Source organism: Mesoplodon bidens (genome assembly GCF_964165515.1).
Source record: "Mesoplodon bidens genome assembly, chromosome: 17".
Lineage (NCBI taxonomy): Eukaryota > Metazoa > Chordata > Mammalia > Artiodactyla > Ziphiidae > Mesoplodon > Mesoplodon bidens.
Window position 1 is genome coordinate 16,437,550 of NC_138174.1, and position 23,867 is coordinate 16,461,416.

The following is a 23,867-nucleotide window of genomic DNA, read 5'->3' on the forward strand; positions in this document are numbered from 1 at the left end:
TCTGCAGTGTCTCATGGGTCGATCACGGTCAGGGCATGTTCTCTCACCCTCACACCTCTTTCCAAGAAAGGTCATTTCCTCCTGTTCTGTCCTGGGTAGAAACACAACCAGTGTGGCACTGTCTGTTATGCAATAAGCCAGCAAAAGGCCTTTTAACCCAGGGACTAATAAGAATTAGGTGCAGTCTCAAGGAAATTGGGCAATGGGTTCACATGAGAAACCAGATTTTTGTTCTAAATAAAAGCATCATATTTTGCTTCTCCTTTCACTGGGTAGGTTTCATATACCCACTAAGAGGACTACCCCCAGAAAAAGCCTATGTTGTCTTCAAAAATTTTTTTTAATTAAAAATTTTATTGAAATATAATTGACATAACATATATTAGTCTCAGGTGTACAACATTGATTTGTTATTTGTATATATTGTGAAATGATCACAATAAGTCTAGTTAATCCATTACCACACAGTTATGTTTTTTTCTTGCAATGATAACTTTAAATCTACTCTCCCATCAACTTTCAATATACAAAACAGTATTGTTAACTATAGTCACCAAGCTGTACATTAAATCGCCAGATTTATTAATTCTATAATTGGAAGTTTGTACCTTTTGGCTTTTTTTTTTTTTTTTTTGCTGCACTGTGCAGCATGTGGGATCTTAGTTCCCTGACCAGGGATCGAACCCTGGCCCGCTGCAATCGAAGTGCAGAGTCTTAACCACTGGACCGCCAGGGAAGTCCTGGAAGTTTGTACCCTTTGATCACCCACCCATAACAACCCAATCTCTTCTCTGAATCTATGAGTTAGGTTTTTTGTTGTTGTGTTAATTTCACATATAAGTGTAATCATATGGTATCTGTCTTTCTCTGGCTTATTTTGCATAATGCCCTCAGGGTACATCCATGATGTCACAAATGACAGGATTCCATTCTTTTTTTTATAGCTGAATAATATTCTACTCTGTGTGTGTGTGTGTTTGTGTATACACACACACCACACCTTCTCCATTCATCCATAGATGGACCCTTAGATTGCTTCCATGTCTAGACTATTGTAAATAATGCTACAATCAACATGGAGAGTGCAAATATCTTTTCAAGTTAGTGTTTTCATTTCCTTCAGATAAACACATAGAATTAAAACTGCTGGATCATATGGTAGTTCTATTTTTATTTTTTGAGGAACATCCACACTGCTTTCCATAGTGGCCACACCAATTTACATTCCTACCAACGGTGCACAAGGGTTCTCTTTTCTCCACATTCTCACCAAGACTTAATATTTCTTATCTGTTTGATAAAAGCCATTTAACAGTTATAAGGTGGTATCTAAACCACTTTGTGGTTTAGATTCTCATTTCCCTGATTATTAGTGATGTTGAATATCATTTCTTACCTGTTGGCCATCTGTATGTATTCTGTGCAACCATGTCTATTCAGACTTTCAGCCCACTTTTTAATCAAGTTGTTTGCTTTTTTACTATTGAGTTTTATGAATTCTTTATATATTTTTTAGATATTAACCCCTTATCAGATATATGATTTGCAAATATTTTCTTCCATTTGGTAGGTGGCCTTCTCATTTTGTTGATGGTTTCCTTTGCTGTACAAAAGATTTTTAGTTTGATGTAGTCCCACTTGTTTATTTTTTGCTTCTTTTGCCTTTGGTCTTAGTGATGATAATTTTGATTTGACACCAAAAACAATCTCAAGGAGTGTACCACCTATGTTTTCTTCTAGGAGTTTTACGGTTTCAAGTCTTATGTTCAAGTCTTTCATCCATTTTGAGTTGATTTTTGTATATGGTGTAAGCTTTCTGGTAGCATCTTTAGGATTCTCTACGTATAGTATCATGTCATCTGCAAACAGTGACAGCTTTACTTCTTCTTTTCCAACTTGGATTCTTTTTGTTTCTTTTTCTTCTCTGATTGCTGTGGCTAAAACTTCCAAAACTATGTTGAATAATAGTGGTGAGAGTGGGCAACCTTGTCTTGTTCCTGATCTTAGTGGAAATGGTTTCAGTTTTTCACCATTGAGGACGATGTTGGCTGTGTTTGTCATATATGGCCTTTATTATGTTGAGGTAAGGTCCCTCTATGCCTACTTTCTGGAGGGTTTTTATCATAAATGGGTGTTGAATTTTGTCGAAAGCTTTTTCTGCATCTATTGAGATGATCATATGGCTTTTATCCTTCAGTTTGTTATATGGTGTATCACATTGATTGATTTGCGTTTTTGAAGAATCCTTGCATTCCTGGGATAAACCCCACTTGATCATGGTGTATGATCCTTTTAATTTGCTGTTGGATTCTGCTTGCTAGTATTTTGTTGAGGATTTTTGCATCTATATTCATCAGTGATATTGGCCTGTAGTTTTCTTTCTTTGTGACATCTTTGTCTGGTTTTGGTATCAGGGTGATGGTGGCCTCATAGAATGACCTTGGGAGTATTCCTTCCCCTGCAATTTTTTGAAGAGTTTCAGAAGGGTGGTTGTTAACTCTTCTCTAAATGTTTGATAGAATTCGTCTATGAAGTCATCTGGTCCTGGACTTTTGTTTGTTGGAAGACTTTTATCACAGTTTCAATTTCAGTACTTGTGATTGGTCTGTTCATATTTTCTATTTCTTCCTGGTTCAGTCTTGGAAGGTTGTACCCTTCTAGGAATTTGTCCATTTTATTGGCATATAGTTGCTTGTAGTAATCTCTTATGATCCTTTATATTTCTGTGGTGTCCATTGTAACTTCTTTTTCATTTCAAATTTTATTGATTTGAGTCCTCTCCCTTTTTTTCCTGATGGGTATGGCTAAAGGTTTATCAATATTGTTCATCTTCTCAAAGAAGCAGCTTTTAGTTTTATTGATCTTTGCTATTGTTTTCTTTATCTCTAATTCATTGATTTCTGCTCTGATCTTTATGATTTCTTTCCTTCTACTAATTTTGGGATTTGTTTGTTCTTCTTTCTCTAGTTGCTTTAGGTTTTAAGGTTAGGTTGTTAAGAGATTTTTCTTATTTCTTGAGGTAAGACTGTTTTGCTATAAACTCCCCCTCTTACAACTGCTTTTGCTGCATCCCATAGGTTTTGGATCATTGTGTTTTCGTTATCACTTGTCTCTAGGTATTTTCTGATTTCTTCTTTGATTTCTTCAGTTATTCACTGGTTATTTAGCAACATATTGTTTAGCCTCCATGTGTTTGTGTTTTTTGCAGTTTTTTCCCTGTAATTGATTTCTAATCTCATAGCATTGTGGTCGGAAAGGATGCTTGACATGATTTCAATTTTCTTAAATTTACTGAAGCTTGATTTCTGATCCAAGATGTGATCTATCCTGGGGAATGTTCTGTGTACACTTGAGAAGAAAGTGTATTCTGCTGCTTTGGGGTGGACTGTCGTATAAATATCAATTAAGTCTATCTGGTCTAATGTGTCATTTAAGGCTTATGTTTCCTTATTAAATTTCTGTCTGGATGATCTGTCCATTGGTACAAGTGGGGTATTAAAGTCCCCCACTATTATTGTATTACTGTCAATTTCTCCTTTTATGGCTGTTAGCATTTCCCTTATATATTGAGGTGCTCCTATGTTGGGTGCATATATATTTACAATTGTTATATCTTCTTCTTGGATTGATCCCTTGAACATTATGTAGTATCCTTCCTTATCTCTTGTAACAGTCTTTAAAGTCTATTTTGTCTGATATGAGTATTACTACTCCAGCTTTCTTTTGATTTCCATTTGCATGGAATATCTTTCTTCATCCCCTTACTTTGTCTGTATGTGTCCTTAGGTCTGAAGTGGGTCTCTTGTAGACAGCATATATACAGGTTTTGTTTTTGTATCCATTCAGCCAGTCTGTATCTTTTGGTTGGAGCACTTAATCCATTTACATTTAAGGTAATTATAAATATGTATTTTCCTATTGCCATTTTGTTAACTGTTTTGGGTTTGTTTTTTTAAACATGTTTATTGGAGTATAATTGCTTTACAGTGGTGTGTTAGTTTCTGCTTTATAACAAAATGAATCAGTTATACATATACATATATCCCCATATCTCTTCCCTTTTGCATCTCCCTCCCTCCCACGCTCCCTATCCCACCCCTCGAGGTGGTAACAAAGCACCAAGCTGATCTCCCTGTGCTATGCAGCTGCTTCCCACTAGCTACCTATTTTACATTTGGTAGTGTTTCTATGTCCGTGCCACTCTCTCACTTTGTCCCAGCTTACCCTTCCCCCTCCCCGTGTCCTCAAGTCCATTCTCTAGTAGGTCTGCATCTTTATTCCCGTCTTGCCCCTAAGTTCTTCATGACCTATTTTTTTCTTTTTTTAGATTCCATATATATGTGTTAGCATACAGTATTTGTTTTTTTCTTTCTGACTTACTTCACTCTGTATGAGACTCTAAATCCATCCACCTCACTACAAATAACTCAATTTTGTTTCTTTTTATGGCTGAGTAATATTCCATTGTATATGTGTGCCACACCTTCTTTATCCATTCATCTGTTGATGGACACTTAGGTTGCTTCCATGTCCTGGCTATTGTAAATAGTGCTGCAATGAACATTGTGGTACATGACTCTTTTTGAGTTATGGTTTTCTCAGGGTATATGCCCAGTAGTGGTACTGCTGGGTCACATGCTAGTTCTATTTTTAGTTTTTTAAGGAACCTCCATGCTGTTCTCCATAGTGGCTGTATCAATTTACATTCCCACCAACAGTGCAAGAGGGTTCCCTTTTCTCCACACCCTCTCCTGCATTTACTGTTGGTAGATTTTTTCATGATGGCCATTCTGGCTGGTGTGAGGTGATATCTCATTGTAGTTTTGATTTCCATCTCTCTAATGATTAATGATGTTGAGCATTCTTTCATGTGTTTGTTGGTAATCTGTATATCTTCTTTGGAGAAATGTCTATTTAGGTCTTCTGCCCATTTTTGGATTGGGTTGTTTGTTTTTTTGATATTGAGCTGCATGAGCTGCTTGTAAATTTTGGAGATTAATCCTTTGTCAGTTGCTTCATTTGCAAATATTTTCTCCCACTCTGAGGGCTGTCTTTTCGTCTTGTTTATGGTTTCCTTTGCTGTGCAAAAGCTTTGAAGTTTCATTAGGTCCCTTTTGCTTATTTTTGTTTTTATTTCCATTTCTCTAGGAGGTGGGTCAAAAACGATCTTGCTGTGATTTATGTCATGGAGTGTTCTGCCTATGTTTTCCTCTAAGAGTTTGATAGTGTCTGGCCTTACACTTAGGTCTTTAATCCATTTTGAGTTTATTTTTGTGTATGGTGTTAGGGAGTGTTCTAATTTCATTCTTTTACATGTAGCTGTCCAGTTTTCCCAGCACCACTTACTGAAGAGGCTGCATTCCTATACACTAATGATGTAGAATCTGAAAATGAAATTAAGAAAACACTCCCATTTACCATTGCAACAAAAAGAATAAAATATCTAGGAATAAACCTACCTAAGGAGACAAAAGACCTGTATGCAGAAAATTATAAGACACTGATGAAAGAAATTAAAGATGATACAAATAGATGGAGAGATATACCATGTTCTTGGATTGGAAGAATCAACATTGTGAAAATGACTCTACTACCCAAAGCAATCTACAGATTCAATGCATTCCCTATCAAACTACCACTGGCATTTTTCACAGAACTACAACAAAAAATTTCACAATTTATATGGAAACACAAAAGACCCAGAATAGCCAAAGCAATCTTGAGAAAGAAAAATGGAGCTAGAGGAATCAGGCTCCCTGACTTCAGACTATACTACAAAGGTACAGTAATCAAGACAGTATGGTACTGGCACAAAAACAGAAATATAGATCATTGGGTTTGTTTTTGTAGGTCGTTTTTCTTCCCTTCCTCTTTTGTTCTCTTCTCTTGTGTTTCCTGCCTAGAAAAGTTCCTTTAGCATTTGTTGTAAAGCTGGTTTGGTGGTGCTGAATTATCTTAGCTTTTGCTTGTCTGTAAAGTTTTGATTTCTTTGCTGAATCTGAATGAGAGCCTTGCTGGGTAGAGTAGTCTTGGTTGCACGTTTTTCCCTTTCATCACTTAAAATATATCATGCCACTCCCTTCTGGCCTCCAGAATTTCTGCTGAAAAATCAGCTGATAACCTTATGGGGATTCCCTTGTATTTGTTGCTTTTCCCTTGCTGCTTTTAATATTTTTCTTTGTGTTTAATTTTTGTTAGTTTGATTAATATGTGTTTTGGCATTTTCCTCCTTGGGTTTATCTTATATGGGACTCTGCACTTTCTAGACTTGGGTGACTATTTCCTTTCCCATGTTAGGGAAGTTTTCAACTATAATCTCTTCAAATATTTTCTCAGACGCTTTTTTTTTCTCTTCTTCTTCTGGGACCCCTATAATTCAAATGTTGGTGCATTTAATGTTGTCCCAGAAGTCTGAGAGACTGTCCTCTTTTCATTCTTCATTCTGTTCCGTGGCAGAGATTTCCACCATTCTGTCTTCTAGGTCACTTATCCATTCTTCTGCGTCAGTTATTCTGCTGTTGATTCCTTCTAGTATATTTTTCATTTCAATTATTGTATTGTTCATCTCTGTTTGTTTGTTCTTCAGTTCTTCTAGGTCTTTGTTAAACGTTTCTTGTTTCTTCTTGATCTGCACCTCAATTCTTTTTCTGAAATCTTGGATCATCTTTACTATCATTACTCTGAATTCTTTTTCAGGTAGATTGCCTTCTCTTCATTTAGTTGTTCTTGTAGGTTTTTATCTTGCTCCTTTGCCTGCAACGTATTTCTTTGTCTTTTCATTTTGTCAGACTGTGTTTGTGGTTATCTTTCCACAGGCTGCAGGATTGTAATTCTTTGTTTCTGGTGTCTGACCCCTGGTGGGTGAGGCTGGTTCAGAGGCTTTGCCATTATCCCCTTGACAGGGGGTTTGATTGGTGTTGTGGTGACCAGAGCCTGCACTGGATATTGAGCGGGGCTCCCCCTTTGCTCTGTGGTTGTCACTGCCCTGTCAGGGGCAGGGTCTGCTCCCTAGTTGTTGGAGTAGGGGCCCCCAGATCTGTTTCTTAGCTGTGTTTCTGATCTGCAGTGTGAGGCAGGTGGGACTGGAGCACTCCCACTGGGAGACAAGCCACTGAGTACTCCTGCTCTGGAGCTGTTCACCTGTGAATGTGCTCTGTTGTGTGCCCCCTTTTGCCCATTGTGTGGACTCACAAAGTACACTGTTGTTGCCACTGCTCTCAGTCTGCCCTTAACTGTGGGGATGCTGGCAACTGGCCCTGGTGACTCAGGTGTTTTCAGTAGATCACTGGCACAGATACACTGAGGTCAGGTCCCAGGACTGCAGTAGTCATGCACCTAGACCCACTGTGGGAGCTATAGGGGCAGCTCAGTCTCTGGCCTGGACCAACTCCCACATGTATGTGCCCACAAAGCCCACAGCTGCTGAAGCCAGACCCATCCCAGCTGCAGGAGAGCTTGCTGTCCTTTCAGATGTTTCACAGGCATGGAATTTAGGAAGCTGCCAGCAGAGATGTAACTCCGTGGTTCACGCAGCCTTGAAGAGTGATTTCAGCTCTTCTTCCTTAGTCACACGGCCCCTGGGGCTCAGGTGTGGTTTCATCCCCACCTGTGCATATGTTCTTCCCACTGGAGTCTGCTCCAGAGGTTGCCGGAGCACATGAGCCTATCAGGCAGGAAGGAGCCGAGGCAGTGATTGGGGCAAGCAGGCTGCCTAGGTGGGAGGGTGCTAGGGTAGGGACTAGAACATGCAAGCCCATCAGGTGGCAAGCAGGGTGAGCGGGTCACCCAGGCGTGCAGGGGTGGTGCAGGGGAGGCGATGGCAGGGGCGTGTGAGCTGGCTGTGGTGGAGCCCTCCCTAGTGCCCATGGAGGCAGGGGCTGGTGTGTGAGGAGAGAGGGTGTGATGGTGGCCCTGCCCTTTGCATGTCACTCAACCATGGTGCTTCTCTGTTGTGGTGGTCCGGGCTTCCTCCACGAGCATTCCCAGTTGCGGAGCTCCTCACTCCTGTCCCCACAGGCTGTCTCCTTACAGCCAACAACGGTCTCCCCCCGGGTCTGCTCTCCAAACCCCACATTCCACCACGCAGCCCCCATGTGTACCGGCAGACACCTGTCTCAGGCTGGGGCATGCAGGACTGTGGCATGGACCATCTGTGTAGGTCTCACTCTGTCCTGCCTGTCACAGACCAGTTGTTGGGCTCTCCTCCAAGCCCCTGAGGCTCCCTTCTGTCCCAGCTGATCTCCCAGGTGGTGAGGGGGCTCCCCCAGATGTGGGAACCTCTCCTTCAGCTCCCTGCCAGGGGTGCAGGTTGCATCCTGTTTCCTCTCCTCTTCCTTTTACCTTATTTCTTTCGTCCTACCTGGTTATATGGGGATCTTTCTTGTCCTTTTAGGTGTCTGAGGTCCTCTGCTAGTGTTCAGCAAGTGCTCTGTGAGAATTGTTCCATTTGTAGGTGTATTCTTGATGTGTTTGTAGGGAGAGATGAACTCCACGTCCTCCTACTCCCTCTCCATCTTGGAAAGCTTCCCCCAACTCTTTTTTTTTTTCTTTTTTCTTTTGTCCTGCCTGGTTATGTGGAGGTTTTCTTGGACTTTTGGAAGTCTGAGGTCTTCTGCCAGCGTTCAGTAGATGTTCTGTGTGAATCATTCCACTTGTAGGTGTTTTCTAATGTATTTGTGGGAGGAGGTAAGCTCCACATCCTACTCATCTGCCATCTGGGTTCCTCCCTCCAAAGTCTTACAGTTTTCAATGTATATATCATTGATCTTCTTGGATAAATTTATTCCTATGTATTTTAGTCTTTTGATGCAACTGTAAATGGTGTTTTTTAAAATTTCTTTTTCTGATAGTTTGCTATTAGTGTATAGAAACAAAACATTTTTAATATATTGATTTTTATATCCTTCAACTTCACTGAATTTATTAGTTCAAATAGTTTTCTAGCACAGACTTTTGGATTTTCTCTGTATAATAGCATTTCATCTGCACATAGTGACAGTTTTACTCCTTTTTTGAAAAAAACACAACATGATTATATTTTAATACAAAACCAAAATATAAAACACCATAGTAAATTGATGGCAATAAAATATGGCATTTCATTTGCACTGCATGACAAATGGTTAACATCCTTAGTCATAAATGAGTTCTTACAATACTTCCGTCTTTCTGACTTGGATGGCTTTTATAACTTTTTCTTGCCTAACTGCCCTGGCTAGAACTTGCAATACTACATAGAATAAAAGTGGTGAGAGTTGGAATCCTTGTCTTGTTTCTCATCATAAAGGTAAAGCTTTCAGCTTTTCACCACTGAGTATGATGTTAGCTGTCGGCCTGTCATATGTGGCTTTTATCATGTTGAGGTATTATGTTCCGTGTATATCCAATATGTTGAAAGATTTTTTCATAAATGAGTGTTGAATTTTGTCAAATGCTTTTTCTGCATCTATTGAGATAAGATTATGATTTTTATCTTTCATTTTGATAATGTGGTGTATCACACCAATTGATTTGCAGATGTCAAACCATCCTTGCATCCATGGAATAAATCCCACTTGAACATGGTGTACAATCCTTTTATGTATTGTTGAATTAATTTGTTAATATTTTGTTAAGGATTTTTGCATCTATGTTCATCAGGGATATTGACCTGTAGTTTTCTTATGGCATCCTTGTCTGGATTTGGTTTCAGGGTAATGCTGACCTTGCAAAATGAGTTTGGAAGTGTTCCCCCCTCTTCTGTTTTTTTTTTTGATAGAGTTTGGGAAGGATTGGCATTAATTTTTTCTTTAAATGTTTGGTAGAATTCACTAGTGAAGCCATCTGACCCTGGAGTTTTGTTGGGAGACTATTGATTACTAATTCAGTCTCCTTACTAGTAATCATTCTGTTCAGATTTTCTATTTGTTCAGTGATTCTGTCTTTGTAGGTTGTATGTTCCTAGGAATTTATCCATTTCTTCTAGGCTGTTCAATTTGTTGACACCTAATTGTTCATAGTTGTCCTTTATGATCCTTTGTATTTATGTGTTATCCATTTTAATCTTTCCTCTTTCATTTCTGACTTGAGTCCTCTCCTTTTCTTGATGAGTCTAGCTAAAGGTCTGTCAATTTTGTTGTCTTCTCAAAGAACTGGCTCTTAGTTTTGTTGATCTTTTCTATTTTTTGTCTCTATTTCATTTATTTCCACTGTGATCTGTTATCTCCATCCTTCCACTAAATTTGAGCTTCTTTGTTCTTTTTCTAGTTACTTGAGGTATAGAGATAGGTTGAGATCTTTTTTGTTTCTTGATGTAGGCATTTATCACTATGAACTCCCCTCTATAGCAAGAACTTCTCTTGTTATATCCCATAAGTTTGGTATGTTGCATTTCTATTTTTATTTGTCTCAAAGTATTTGTTTTTTAATTTCTTCTTTGACCCATTGGTTGTTCAGTAGCATGTTGTTTAGTCTTCATATACTTGTGAATTGTCCAGTTTTGTTCTGGTAATTAACTTCAGGTTTCTAACATTGTGGTTGGAAAAGACAGTTGATGTATTTTTAGTCATCTTAAACTTATTAAGACTTATTTTGTGGCCTAACATATGATCTATCCTGGAGAATATTCATGTGTGCTTGAGAAGAATATATATTCTGTTGCTTTTGGATGGAATGTTCTGTATATATCTGTTAAGTTCTCTGGTCTGACATGTCATTAAAGCTAATGTTTCCTTATTGATTTTCTGTCTGAATGATCAATCCATTGGTGAACGTGGAGTATTAAAGTCCTCTATTAATACTGTATGGTTGTCTATTTCTTTATGTTTGTTAGTATTTGCTTTATATATTTAGGTGCTCCTATGTTGGGTGCATAGCTATTTTCAAATGTTATATCCTTTTGTTCGATTAATCCTTTTATCATTACAAAATGACCTTGTCTCTAATTAGTCTTTTTCTTGAAGTCTATTTTGTCTGATATAAGTATACCTACCCCAGCTTTCTTTTGTCTTTTATGTGCATGGAATATCTTTTGCCATCCCTTCACTTTCAAACTATGTGTGTTCCTACATCTGAAGTATCTTGTAGGCAGCATATAGATGTATCTTGTTTTTTTAATCTACTTAGCCACTTTATGTCTTTTGATTGGAGCATTCAGTTCATGTACATTTAAAGTGATTATTAATAGGTATGTACTTATTGCCATTCTGTTCATTGTTTTCTGGCTGTTTTGTAATTCCTCCTTCTTTTCTTGCTCTCTTCCTTTGTAATTTGATAATTTCCTGCATTAGCATGCTTAGATTACCTTCTCTTTATATTTTGTATGTACTATGGGTTTTTGCTTTGGGGTACCATGAGGCTTACAAAAAATAACTTATATTTATAACAGTCTATTTTAAATTGGTAACAACTTAAGTTTGAAAGCTCTACATTTTCACATTTTGATGTCACAGTTTACACATTTTTATCTTGTGTATCCATCAGCAAATTATTGTAGTTACATTTATTTTTACCACTTTTGTCTTTTAACTGTTATGCTAGCTTTATAAGTGATTAACCCATCACCTTTACAACATTAGATTATACTGAATTTTACTATAAATTTACCTTTACCAGTAAGATTTATACTTTCATGTTTTTCTGTTACTAATTAGCATCCTTTTGTTTCAGCTTTAAAAAGTACCTTTAATATTTCTTGTAAGGCCAGTCCTGTGATGTTGAACTCCTTTAGCTTTTGATCATCTGGAAGACCCTTTATCTCTCCTGTATTTCTCCCCCCTCCCCAGTTTTATTGAGATATAATTGACATACATTACGATATACGTTTAAGGTGTATAGCAAAATGATTTGACTTAACAAACATCAACTCAATTCTGAAGGACAGCTTTGTCGTTAGCATACTCTTGGTTTGCAGTTTTTTCTTTCAGCACTTTAAAAATATCATGCTACTTCCTTCTGGCCTGCAAAGTTTCTCCTGAAAAAATCTGCTGATAGTCTTATGAGGGTTCCCTTGTATGTAAATTGTTTTTCTCTTGCTGATTTTGATTCTCTCCTTGTATTTAAATTTGATACTTTAACTACATGTAATATGTCTTAGTGTGGGTCTCTTTGGGTTTATCTTATTTGGAATTCTTGGATCTGGATGTCTGTTTCTTTCCCCAGGATAGGAATATTTTCAGCTATTATCTAAAATGAGTTTTCTGCCCATTTCTCTCTCTCTCCTCTTTCTGGGACCCTTATAATGCAAATGTTGGTCTGCTTGATGGTGTCCCTTAATCTATATTCACTCTTTTTCATTTTTTTTCTTTCTCTAATTTGATGAATTCCAGTACCTTGTCTTCAAGTTTACTAACCATTTCTTTTGCTTCCTCTAGTCTGTTGTTAAACCCCTCTAGTATATTTTTCACATCAGTTATTATATTCTTCAGCTCTGTGACTTCCGTTGGTACTTTCTTATATTTTCTATCTTTTGTTGAAGTTCTCACTTTGTTCATCAAATGTTCTCCTGAACTCGTGAGCATCTTTAGGACCATTATTTTGAACTCTTCATCAGGTAAATTACTTATCTGTATTTCACTAAGGTTTTTTCCTGAGATTTTATCTTGTTCTTCCATTTGGAATATATTCTTCTGTTTCTTTGACTTTCCGTGTTGGTATGTATGCACTAGAGAAATCAGCCACCTCTCCCAGTCTGAAGTAGTGGCCTCATGTAATAGATAAAATTATTGTTCAACCCTGCCCTAGTTGGTTCTCTCTCAAACCTTTGTGTTTGTTTAAGCAGGCTACTTTATTCTTAGTGGCTCCAAGAAGGGAGGGTGTTCCTAGATCTGTCAGTGTCCCAGAGAGGAGAATCTGTCTTCTCCCTCTGTGCTGAGCCTTGGGGTGATAGCCAGTTAAGAACTGTTTCTTTGTTTGCTACTGTGCCCATTGAACCTGTGAACACAAGCCTCACTGGCTGCAAGAGCCAGTCTGTCAAAGGATGTGTCCTCAGGGTGGCAGCCACAAAAGGTGGGTCACCAGATATTTACACAAGCTCCTTTCTCAGAGACACTGGCGACTTGGGGCTGGAAGATGGAAAGCATGAAGATGATACTTGCCAGCTTCCCTGGTCTCTGGAGAGAATTGTTGTCACCCTGTGTGTGTGTGTTAATTAGAAAGAAGCCTGGCCCACAGGCCACAGCTATGAAGATAAGAGGCTTCTTGTATAGAAGGATTGGGACTTTCAAGTCTGTTGCTACTCTGCTGTACCCTGGGGTTAGGTGGTTATGAAGTCTTCTCTATTTGTTACAATCCTGTGGTACCTGTGAGTGTAAGCCCTGCTGTCCACCAGAGCCAGGTGATCAAGGGGTGTCCCCTGGGTGGCAGCTGCAAAAAGCAGGACATGAGAGGAGTACACAAGCTCCTTTCTGGGAGATACCAGCAGCTTGGAGCAAGGGAGACTGTAAAGATGGCACCTGCTCGCCTCTGTTTTGGAGAGAGTTTCAGTAAGTCCCTGGAAATGTATTAAATTAGATGCCTCCCCTCAGGCTCAAGCTTTAAGATAAGCAAGTTGGCCTCTTTAACAGAAAGACTGGGTACGTTTTAGTTGGCTGCCTCTGCTCTGGGCCCTGGGGTGAGTGATTCTACCTAAGCCCTTCAAAAACTTTCCCAGATCACTATCAATCAATCACCTTCTGGGTCTCAAGGAAACAAGCCCCAATGGCTTCCAAAGCTAGATGTTCTCAAAGTTAGAGGTAATTGTCTCTCAGGTGCAGGCCTTAAAAGTTGGGGTTCAAAGCCTTTGCTCCTCAGGGAGAGGCTTGAAGTTGTGAGAGCCCTCCAGATTGTGGGTCACCATGCCAGGGTTCATGGTGATACTGTGTCTCAGCCTCTCCTACCTAATGTGTAGGAATTGCTCAGATAGTTTTAGAAGAAACTGTTCCATAGCTAGCTGTAGACTTGGTGTGAGTTCAGGATCCTCCTATGTCACCCTCCTGAACTGGAATGCTGGGGTTCTTTTTTGAATGGTTAGTAGAAAGAGAGGAGGACTTATGGGAAAAAAGGCAAGATTCACTCTAAAAGTAATCAAAGCCTGGGTACATTTTGTCAAATGAGTGACATTTCTAGGTTGGAAGTTTGAAAATTTTCAAAGAGATTCTAAGCCACATAGGATGGTGGTTTAAGCAAATCTTTGCTGAACAGTTATTTGTCCATTCTTTTCCTCTCTGCCACTATGGAATTGTAAGACTTTCTGAAGAATTATCAGAGCAACATACTAATTCCATTCCTCATAGAATGAAAGACAGGATAATGCAGAATATAAGAAGAGTACTTATTCTCCAGAATTGGCAAAATGGCATCAAAGTGACAACTATCCACCTGGACTGTCTTCCTACCAACAGTTATATAGCTCCCCCCCCCACCTCTCTGAATGACCTTTCTAAATACAAACCTGACCATGTTTCTGGGCAGAGGAGACTAACTAGCAAGCTCTACAAGACCCTGTCTACTCCTTCAGGCCTTGTGTCTTTCTGGAATTGCAACCTATACAATCCAGACACTTGGAACTGCCATCATTCCCAAACAACCAAACAAACCAGATTGGCTTATATCTCCATGACTGACTTCATGCTGCTCCTGATGCCTGTCTGCCTAGAGACACCTGCTCATCTTCAGAGACCAAGCCTAACCTGATGCTGTGAAGCCTTATCTGACCACTTACTCTCCTTTGTTAACAAAATGCACTAATTTCTCTTGGGCATATAACTAGGAGTGGAATTGTTGGGGCATAGGGTGAGCAGTTTTTAGTTTTAGTAGGTACTTCCAAACAAATTTCCAAACTGATTGCATCAAAATGTGTAATTCTACCAGGAACTTATAAGTATTCCAGTTGCTTCACATCCTTGCCAACATTTATTGTTAGCATTCTTTTTAATTTTAATCATTCTGATAGGTAACGGTGTTTCATCATGCTATTAATTGGCATTTGCCAGATGACTAATGATATTATCTTTTTATTGGCTGTTTGAATACCCTCTTTAGTGAAGCACCTGCTCTTTGTATATATTTTGGATTCTTTTCGTGGATGTAATGTATTGTAAATATCATTATCCAGTCTGTGGCTTGCCATCTTACTCTCTTTCTTGGTGTCTTTTGATGAACAGAAGTTCTTATTTTTTAATAAAGTTATTTATCTTTTTTTTCTTTTAAGACTAGTAATATTTGCTATTCCACCCAGCAGCCATTCTGAACCAGAGGGTGGAGGACAGAATGAAAAGAAGCTTGGATCCCTGAGGACTGTGGGCTGCCATACATAGGAAGAGAAGTAAGCATCTATTGTTATTAAGCCTCTGTCTTTCTCAGTTGAACCTGAGCTTACATATCACCACAACAAACATTCTGCACAGAAGTACATTTACATATTTAAAGGAACTGGCTTTAACTGTAAAATTTTTACTTGGTGCTTTAAGGTATTTAGGAGCTGGGTCGATTGACCTCTAGCACCTGTACTTATATAAGTATTTTAAAAAATAATCATATTTGCACATAACAGGCACTCAAATTCATACTGAATAAATACATGTGAGATAAAAATACGTATCTTCTAAGATCGCTTATGATCAAGGGAATTTTAAGGTGCTTATATATGTATAAATATACATATATATTATAAGTCATAAATACCAACAGTTATTATGTGGCTTTGATGGAAAAAAATGAGGACTTTAGTATTACTGGAGAGCAGTAGCAATATCTAACAAAGAAAACGTTTTAAGTCAAGTCAAGAAGTATTTGAGGGGCTGCCTCAGGGACCAGCTTTGTTTAACATCAGCTCTTGGGAAAATGTGGCAAGCATCACAGAAGATACTAAATAGAGGGAGTGTGAACACCTAGAACTGCTAGGACACAATCAGACTGCTGATCTGATATATATTAAAAAGCTATCCATTTAAGAAGGAACAGGAGAGAAAATCAAGGTCATAGATCTCAGGATTAGGAGCTGAGGCTGACAGATCAAATGACAGAATCTGTAAAACTGAAAAGACGACTCAGAAAAAGAACAAACATATCTTGCCCAAATGCAAAGCTTTCTCTTTGTATAACTTCTGCATGTTCCCTGAATATTTATTTTTCAGTATGATTTATGAATTACCCTGCTGTTGGCTGTAAAACACGAGGTAGACTGATTTTATATCAACAAAGGATCATCAGAATTTAAGTATCACTGATGTAAGGATTTTCAAAAGAGAAATATTCCTTACCACAGTTCCATGAGCAGATCCTAAAAGTAGCTGACTGAAATGATTAACAGCAGCTTAAGCAAGACTCCCATTTTTGAAATTAGAATGAAAAAGAGTGAAGAAAGCATACATGAACTATGTGGGACATGATCAAAAGAAACAATATCCTCACTTTGCGAGTCCCAGAGGAGAAGGGATAAAGGGACAGAAATCTTATTCAAAGAAATATTGGCTGAAAACTTCCCAAATCTGGGGAGAGATACAGCCATCCAGGTATGGGAAGCTTAGAGATCCCACCCAAAGAGATCCTCACTGAGACACATTATAATCAATCTCTCAAAAACCAAAGTCAGAAAGAAAATCACATACAGAGAATTCTGATAAGGCTTTACCTTTCTCAGCAGAAACCTTACAGGCCAGGAGACAGTGGGATGATACATTCAAAGCACATAAACAACAACAAAACTCATCCAAGGATATCTTACCCAACAAAAGCATGAAGGAATTTAATCACCACTAGACCTGCCCTACAAGAAATGCTAAAGGAAGTTCTTCAAACTGAAACAAATTAGTAGCATGAAAACATATTGAAATATAAAATTTACTGGTAAAGGTGAATATATATAGTCAAATTCAAAGAACTCTAATACTTCAATGGTGGTGTGTAAATCACTTTGAAATCTAGCATATAGGTTAAAGACAACAGTGTTGAACATAGCTATAGCTGTAATATTATGTTAATATAGTATTTATAAATACATAAATGTATAATATATAAATATAATTATATAAAAATATGTAAATTGGGACATCAACATAAATCTGAGGGGGGCAGGTAATTGGGTAGAACTTTCTTATGTAATTGAAGTTATCATAGATGGTTATAACATATTATGAAAGCCTCATTGTAATAACCACAGACCAAAACTAGATAACAGATAAAGAGAAAAGCAAACTACTACAAAAAAATCATCAACTCGAAAAGACAGACAGCAAGAGGAACTAAGGAGTGACATAGTAAGCTCCTTGAGATTGGTCTTGATGATGATGATTTGGATTTGACACCAAAAGCAAAAATAAAAAAGTGAGAATACATCAAACTAAAATCTTCTGCACAGCAAAGGAAATGATCAACAAAATGAAAATGCAATCTACCAACTGGGAGAAAATATTTGCAAATCATATATCTGATAAAGAGTTAATTATCCAGAGAAGATCGGGTGCATTCAGGGTGGTATGGCTGTAGACCTAGAGAATGGACTTAAGGACATGGGGAGGGGGAAGGGTAAGCTGGGACGAAGTGAGAGTGGCATGGACATATATACACTACCAAATGTAAAATGCACAGCTAGTGGGAAGCAGCCGCATGGCACAGGGAGATCAGCTTGGTGCTTTGTGTCCACCTAGAGGGGTGGGATAGGGAGGGTGGGACGGAGACGCAAGAGGGAGGAGATATGGGGATATATGTATATGTATAGCTGATTCACTATGTTATACAGCAGAAACTAACACACCATTGTAAAGCAATTATACTCCAATAAAACAAAAACCAAAACAAAATGTACTGATCCATGTTGCCCCTTCTAGACCTATTAAATCAGATTCTCTGTGTTTAGGCCCCTGTCTTTTTTTTTTTTAACTATCAATGTGACTCTAGTTACAGTCAAGGTTGAGGACCACTGATCTATAGGCAGATGTGACCATACACGGTAGGTGTCACAAAGTGTGAAGGAGATGGAAAGAGTCTCTTGGGCTGGGAATATTTGGACTCATGGAACATACAGGATTTGAAATAGTAAAATAGGAGGATGAATGTGACTTTGAGAGGAGGAAGACATAGAAGTTGGCAAGAGCAACGGAGTTGTGACTGATGCATGGGGAGGAGTAGGTGGTGAAAATGAAGCTAGTAGGAACTTTGCAGCCTACTGTGGTGTACTTAGAATAATAGAAAATTCAGGTCAGATGATGGGTTAGGGAAGGAAATGGGCAGCAGAAAACGTGTTTGGAGTTTCAGAAGTAGAAAGCAGTGATTTGACAAGATGATGTGTCCCAATCTCCCTACTAAATTTTTTGATCTACAAATGAGAAAGAAGACTAATATTCAATAGAAGAAATTCTGTAAACCACACAATTTTGAGCACCAGTGGTGCCACCCACCTCTGATCCAGACTTTGCTCCTCCCAGTGTGGTCTTCTGAGCACGAGCCAGGCTTCTCCAGACTCCTTCGTCCCCAGGCTCTTGCCCACCTCCCTTAGGGTCCTTGGTGACCTCACACTCCCTTCTCCTGGGCAGAGTAAGGAGGGGGTCCTTCTATTTTCCCAACAGACCCATATGGTGTAAACTTTATGGCTGCTCCCCTGACGACCCATTTTGTAAATTATTAAACAAACCAAACTGAAAAAAAAAGTTAATTATCCAAAATATATAAAGAACTCACACATTCAATGGCAAAAAAAAAATCCAATTAAATAGCAGTCAGAGGATCTAAACAGACATTTTTCTAAAGAAGACATACTGATGGCCAACAGGTACACAAAATGGTGCTCAACAGTGGAAATGCAAATTAAAACAACAATGATATAGCATCTCACACCTGTTAAAATGGCTATTGTCAAACAGACAAGAAATAACAGTGTTGGGGAAGATATGGAAAAAAGGGAACCTTTGTGCACTGTTGGGAATGTAAGTTGGTACAGTCACTATGGAAAATAATATGGAGCTTTCTCAAAAAATTAAAGACTCTAACTCGAAAAGATATCTTCACCCTCATGTTCACTGTGGCATTATTTACAATAGCCAAGACACAGAAGAAACTAAGTGTCCATCAATAGATGAATAGAAAAAGAAGATGTGGTATGTACATACACACACACACATATACACACAGTGGAATATTACTCAGCCATAAAAAGAAGGAAATCTTGCCATTTTTGACAACATGGATAGACCTCAAGGGCATTATGCTAAGTGGAACAAGTCAGATAGAGAAAGACAAATACCATATGTGGACAGTTATATGTGGAATATAAAAAACAAATACCAAAAAAGAAAACAAAATGAGCGCATCAATACAGAGAACAGGGTGTTAATTGCCAGAGGCTAGTTGGTGGTGGGGGGGGTGTCACTGAAATGGGTAAAGTGGGCCCAGACTTATAAAATTCTAGTTATAAAATAAATAAGTCCTAGGGATGTAATGTACAGCATGGTAACTATAGTTAATAATACTGTACTGCATATATGAAAGTTGCTAAGAGAGTAGATCTTAAAAGTTCTCATCAGAAGGAAAAAACTTTCCAACTATGTTTGGTGATGAATATTAACTAGACTCATTATGATCATTTTGCAATATATACAAATATTGAATCATTAGGTTGGACACCTGAAACAAATATAATGTGATATGCCAATTAGACCGCAATAAAAAGAAAACCCTAAAGACTCCACTAAAAAACTCTTAGAATGAATGAATATAGTAAAGTTGCAGGATTCAAAATCAATATCATTTGCATTTCTATACACTAACAATGAATTTTCTGAAAGAGAAGTTAAGAAAGCAATTCCATTCATCCGATGATGGACACTTAGGTTGTTTCCATCTCCGGGCTATTGTGAATAGAGCTGCTATGAACATTTTGGTACATGTCTCTTTTTGAATTATGGTTTTCTCAGGGTATATGCCTAGTGGGATTGCTGGGTCATATGGTAGTTCTATTTTTAGTTTTTTAAGGAACCTCCATACTGTTCTCCATAGTGGCTGTACCAATTCACATTCCCACCAGCAGTGCAAGAGTGTTCCCTTTTCTCCACACCCTCTCCAGCATTTATTGTTTCTAGATTTCTTGATGATGGCCATTCTGACTGGTGTGAGATGATATCTCATTGTAGTTTTGATTTGCATTTCTCTAATGATAAAGAAGATGTGGCACATATATACAATGGAATATTACTCAGCCATAAAAAGAAACGAAACTGAGCTATTTGTAATGAGGTGGATAGACCTAGAGTCTGTCATACAGAGTGAAGTAAGTCAGAAAGAGAAAGACAAATACTGTATGCTAACACATATTATGGAATTTAAGAAAAAAAAATGTCATGAAGAACCTAGGGGTAAAACAGGAATAAAGACACAGACCTACTTGAGAATGGACTTGAAGATATGGGGAGGGGGAAGTGTAAGCTGTGACAAAGCGAAAGAGAGGCATGGACATATATACACTACCAAACGTAAGGTAGATAGATAGTGGGAAGCAGCCGCATAGCACAGGGAGATTGGCTCGGTGCTTTGTGACCGCCTGGAGGGGTGGGATGGGGAGGGTGGGAGGGAGGGAGACGCAGGAGGGAAGGGATGTGGGAACAGATGTATATGTACGACTGATTCACTTTGTTATAAAGCAGAAACTAAAAAAAAAAAAGAAAGCAATTCCAGTGGAGAGGAACCAAGACAGCGGAGTAGAAGGACGTGCTCTCACTCCCTCTTGTGAGAACACCAGAATCACAACTAGCTGCTGGACAATCATCGAGAGAAAGACACTGGAACTCACCAAAAAAAGATAGCCCACATCCAAAGACAAAGGAGAAGCCACAGTGAGATGGTAGGAGGGGCACAATCACAGTAAAATCAAATCCCATAACTGCTGAGTGGGTGACTCACAGACTGGAGAACACTTATACCACAGAAGTCCACCCACTGGAGTGAAGGTTCTGAGCCCCACCTCAGGCTTCCCAACCTGGGGGTCTGGCAACAGGAGGAGGAATTCCTAGAGAATCAGACTTTGAAGGCTAGTGGGAATTGATTGCCGGACTTTGACAGGACTGGGGGAAACAGAGACTCCACTCTTGGAGGGCACACACAAAGTAGTGTGCACATCAGGACCCAGGGGAAGGAGCAGTGACCCCAGGGGACACTGAACCAGACCTACCTGCTAGTGTTGGAGGGTCTCCTGCAGAGGTGGGGGGGGGTGCTGTGGCTCACTGTGGGGACAGGGACACTGACAGCAGAAGTTCTGGGAAGTACTCCTTGGCATGAGCCCTCCCAGAGTCTGTCATTAGCCCCAGCAAAGAACCCAGGTAGGCTCCAGTGTTGGGTTGCCTCAGGCCAAAAAACCAACAGGGAGGGAACCCAGCCCCACCCATCAACAGTCAAGTAGATTAAAGTTTTACTGAGCTCTGCCCATGAGAGTAACAGTCAGCTCTACCCAGCACCAGTCCCTCCCATCAAGCCTCTTAGACAGCCTCATCCACCAGAGGGCAGACAGAAGAAGCAAGAAGAACTACAATCCTGCATCCTGTGGAACAAAAACCACATTCACAGAAAGATAGACAAGATGAAAAGGCAGAGGACTATGTACCAGATGAAGGAACAAGATAAAACCCAGAAAAACAACTAAATGAAGTGGAGATAGGCAACCTTCCAGAAAAAGAATTCAGAATACTGATAGTGACGATGATCCAGGACCTCGGAAAAAGAATGGGGGCAAAGATTGAGAAGATGCAAGAAATGTTTAACAAAGACCTAGAAGAATTAAAGAACAATCAAACAGAGATTAACAATACAATAACTGAAATGAAAACTACACTAGAAGGAATCAATAGCAGAATAACTGAGGCAGAACGGAAAAATGACCTGGAAGACAGAATGGTGGAATTCACTGCTGCGGCACAGAATAAAGAAAAAAGAAGGAAAAGAAATGAAGACAGCCTAAGAGACCTCTGGGACAACATTAAATGCAACAACATTCGCATTGTAGGGGTCTCAGAAGGAGAAGAGAGAAAGGACCAGAGAAAATATTTAAAGAGATTAGAGTCAAAAACTTCCCTAACATGGGAAAGGAAATAGCCACCCAAGTCCAGGAAGTGCAGCAGGTCCCATACAGGATAAACCCAAGGAGAAATATGCTGAGACACATAGTAATCAAATTGGCAAAAATTAAAGACAAAGAAAAATTATTGAAAGCAGCAAGGGAAAAACAAAAAATAACATACAAGGGAACTCCCATAAGGTTAACAGCTGATTTCTCAGCAGAAACTCTACAAGCCAGAAGGGAGTTGTATGATATACTTAAAGTGATGAAAGGGAAGAACCTACAACCAAGATTACTCTACCCAGCAAGGATCTCATTCAGATTCGATGGAGAAATCAAAAGCTTTACAGACAAGCAAAAACTAAGAGAATTCAGCACCACCAAACCAGCTCTACAACAAATGCTAAAGGAACTTCTCTAAGTGGGAAACACAAAAGAAGAAAAGGATCTACAAAAACAAACCCAAAACAATTAAGAAAATGGTCATAGGAACACACATATCAATAATTACCTTAAACGTGAATGGATTAAATGCTCCAACCAAAAGACACAGGCTTGCTGAATGGATATAAAAACAAGACCCATATATATGCTGTCTACAAGAGACCCACTTCAGACCTCGGGACACATACAGACTGAAAGTGAGGGAATGGAAAAAGATATTCTATGCAAATGGAAATCAAAAGAAAGCCGGAGTAGCTATACTTGTATCAGATAAAATGGACTTTAAAATAAAGAATGTTACAAGAGACAAGGACACTACATAATGATCAAGGGATCAATCCAAGAAGAAGATATAACAATTATAAATATATGTGCACCCAACATAAGAGCACCTCAATATATAAGGCAACCGCTAACAGCTATAAAAGAGGAAATTGACAGTAACACAATAATAGTGGGGGACTTTAACACCTCACTTACACCAATGGACAGATCATCCAAACAGAAGATAAATAAGGAAACAGAAGCTTTAAATGACACAATAGACCAGATAGATTTAATTGATATTTATAGGACATTCCATCCAAAAACAGCAGATTACACTTTCTTCTCAAGTGCACATGGAACATTCTCCAGGATCGATCACATCTTGGGTCACAAATCAAGCCTCAGTAAATTTAAGAAAACAAAACATATCAAGCATCTTTTCTGACCACAACACTATGAGATTAGAAATGAATTACAGGGAAAAAAACGTGAAAAACACAAACACATGGAGGCTAAACAATACGTTACTAAATAACCAAGAGATCACTGAAGAAATCAAAGAGGAAATCAAAAAATACCTAGAGACAAGTAACAATGAATACACGATGATCCAAAACCTATGGGATGCAGCAAAAGCAGTTCTGAGAGGGAAGTTTATAGCTATACAAGCCTACCTCAAGAAACAAGAAAAATCTCAAGTAAACAATCTAACCTTACACCTAAAGGAACTAGAGAAAGAAGAACAAACAAAACCCAAAGTTAGCTGAAGGAAAGAAATCATAAAGATCAGAGCAGAAATAAATGAAATAGAAACAAAGAAAACAATAGCAAAGATCAATAAAACTAAAAGCTGGTTCTCTGAGAAGATAAACAAAATTGATAAACCATTAGCCAGACTCATCAAGAAAAACAGAGAGAAGACTCAAATCAATAAAATTAGAAATGAAAAAGGAGAAGTTACAACAGACAATGCAGAAATACAAAGCATCCTAAGAGACTACTACAAGCAACTCTATGCCAATAAAATGGACAACCTGGAAGAAATGGACAAATTCTTAGAAAGATATAACCTTCCAAGACTGAACCAGGATGAAACAGAAAATATGAACAGACCAATCTCAAGTAATGAAATTGAAACTGTGATTAAAAATTTTCCAAC

At 38.6% G+C, this 23,867-nt stretch overlaps 1 protein-coding gene and 1 long non-coding RNA gene across 2 annotated transcripts in view; one reads left to right on the forward strand and one right to left on the reverse strand.

Moving 5' to 3' along the window:
* The window catches only part of FAM124A (family with sequence similarity 124 member A), a 102,245-nt gene that overhangs the window by 6,807 nt on the left and 71,571 nt on the right, over nt 1-23,867 (reverse strand). The gene's annotated exons all lie outside the window — the stretch shown is intronic.
* Nucleotides 1-23,867, forward strand: part of LOC308605254 — a 76,264-nt gene that overhangs the window by 4,533 nt on the left and 47,864 nt on the right. Inside the window, exon 2 of the long non-coding RNA XR_014013656.1 lies at nt 15,194-15,280. This is a non-coding gene — a long non-coding RNA (uncharacterized lncRNA). The remainder of the gene's footprint in view (nt 1-15,193; nt 15,281-23,867) is intronic.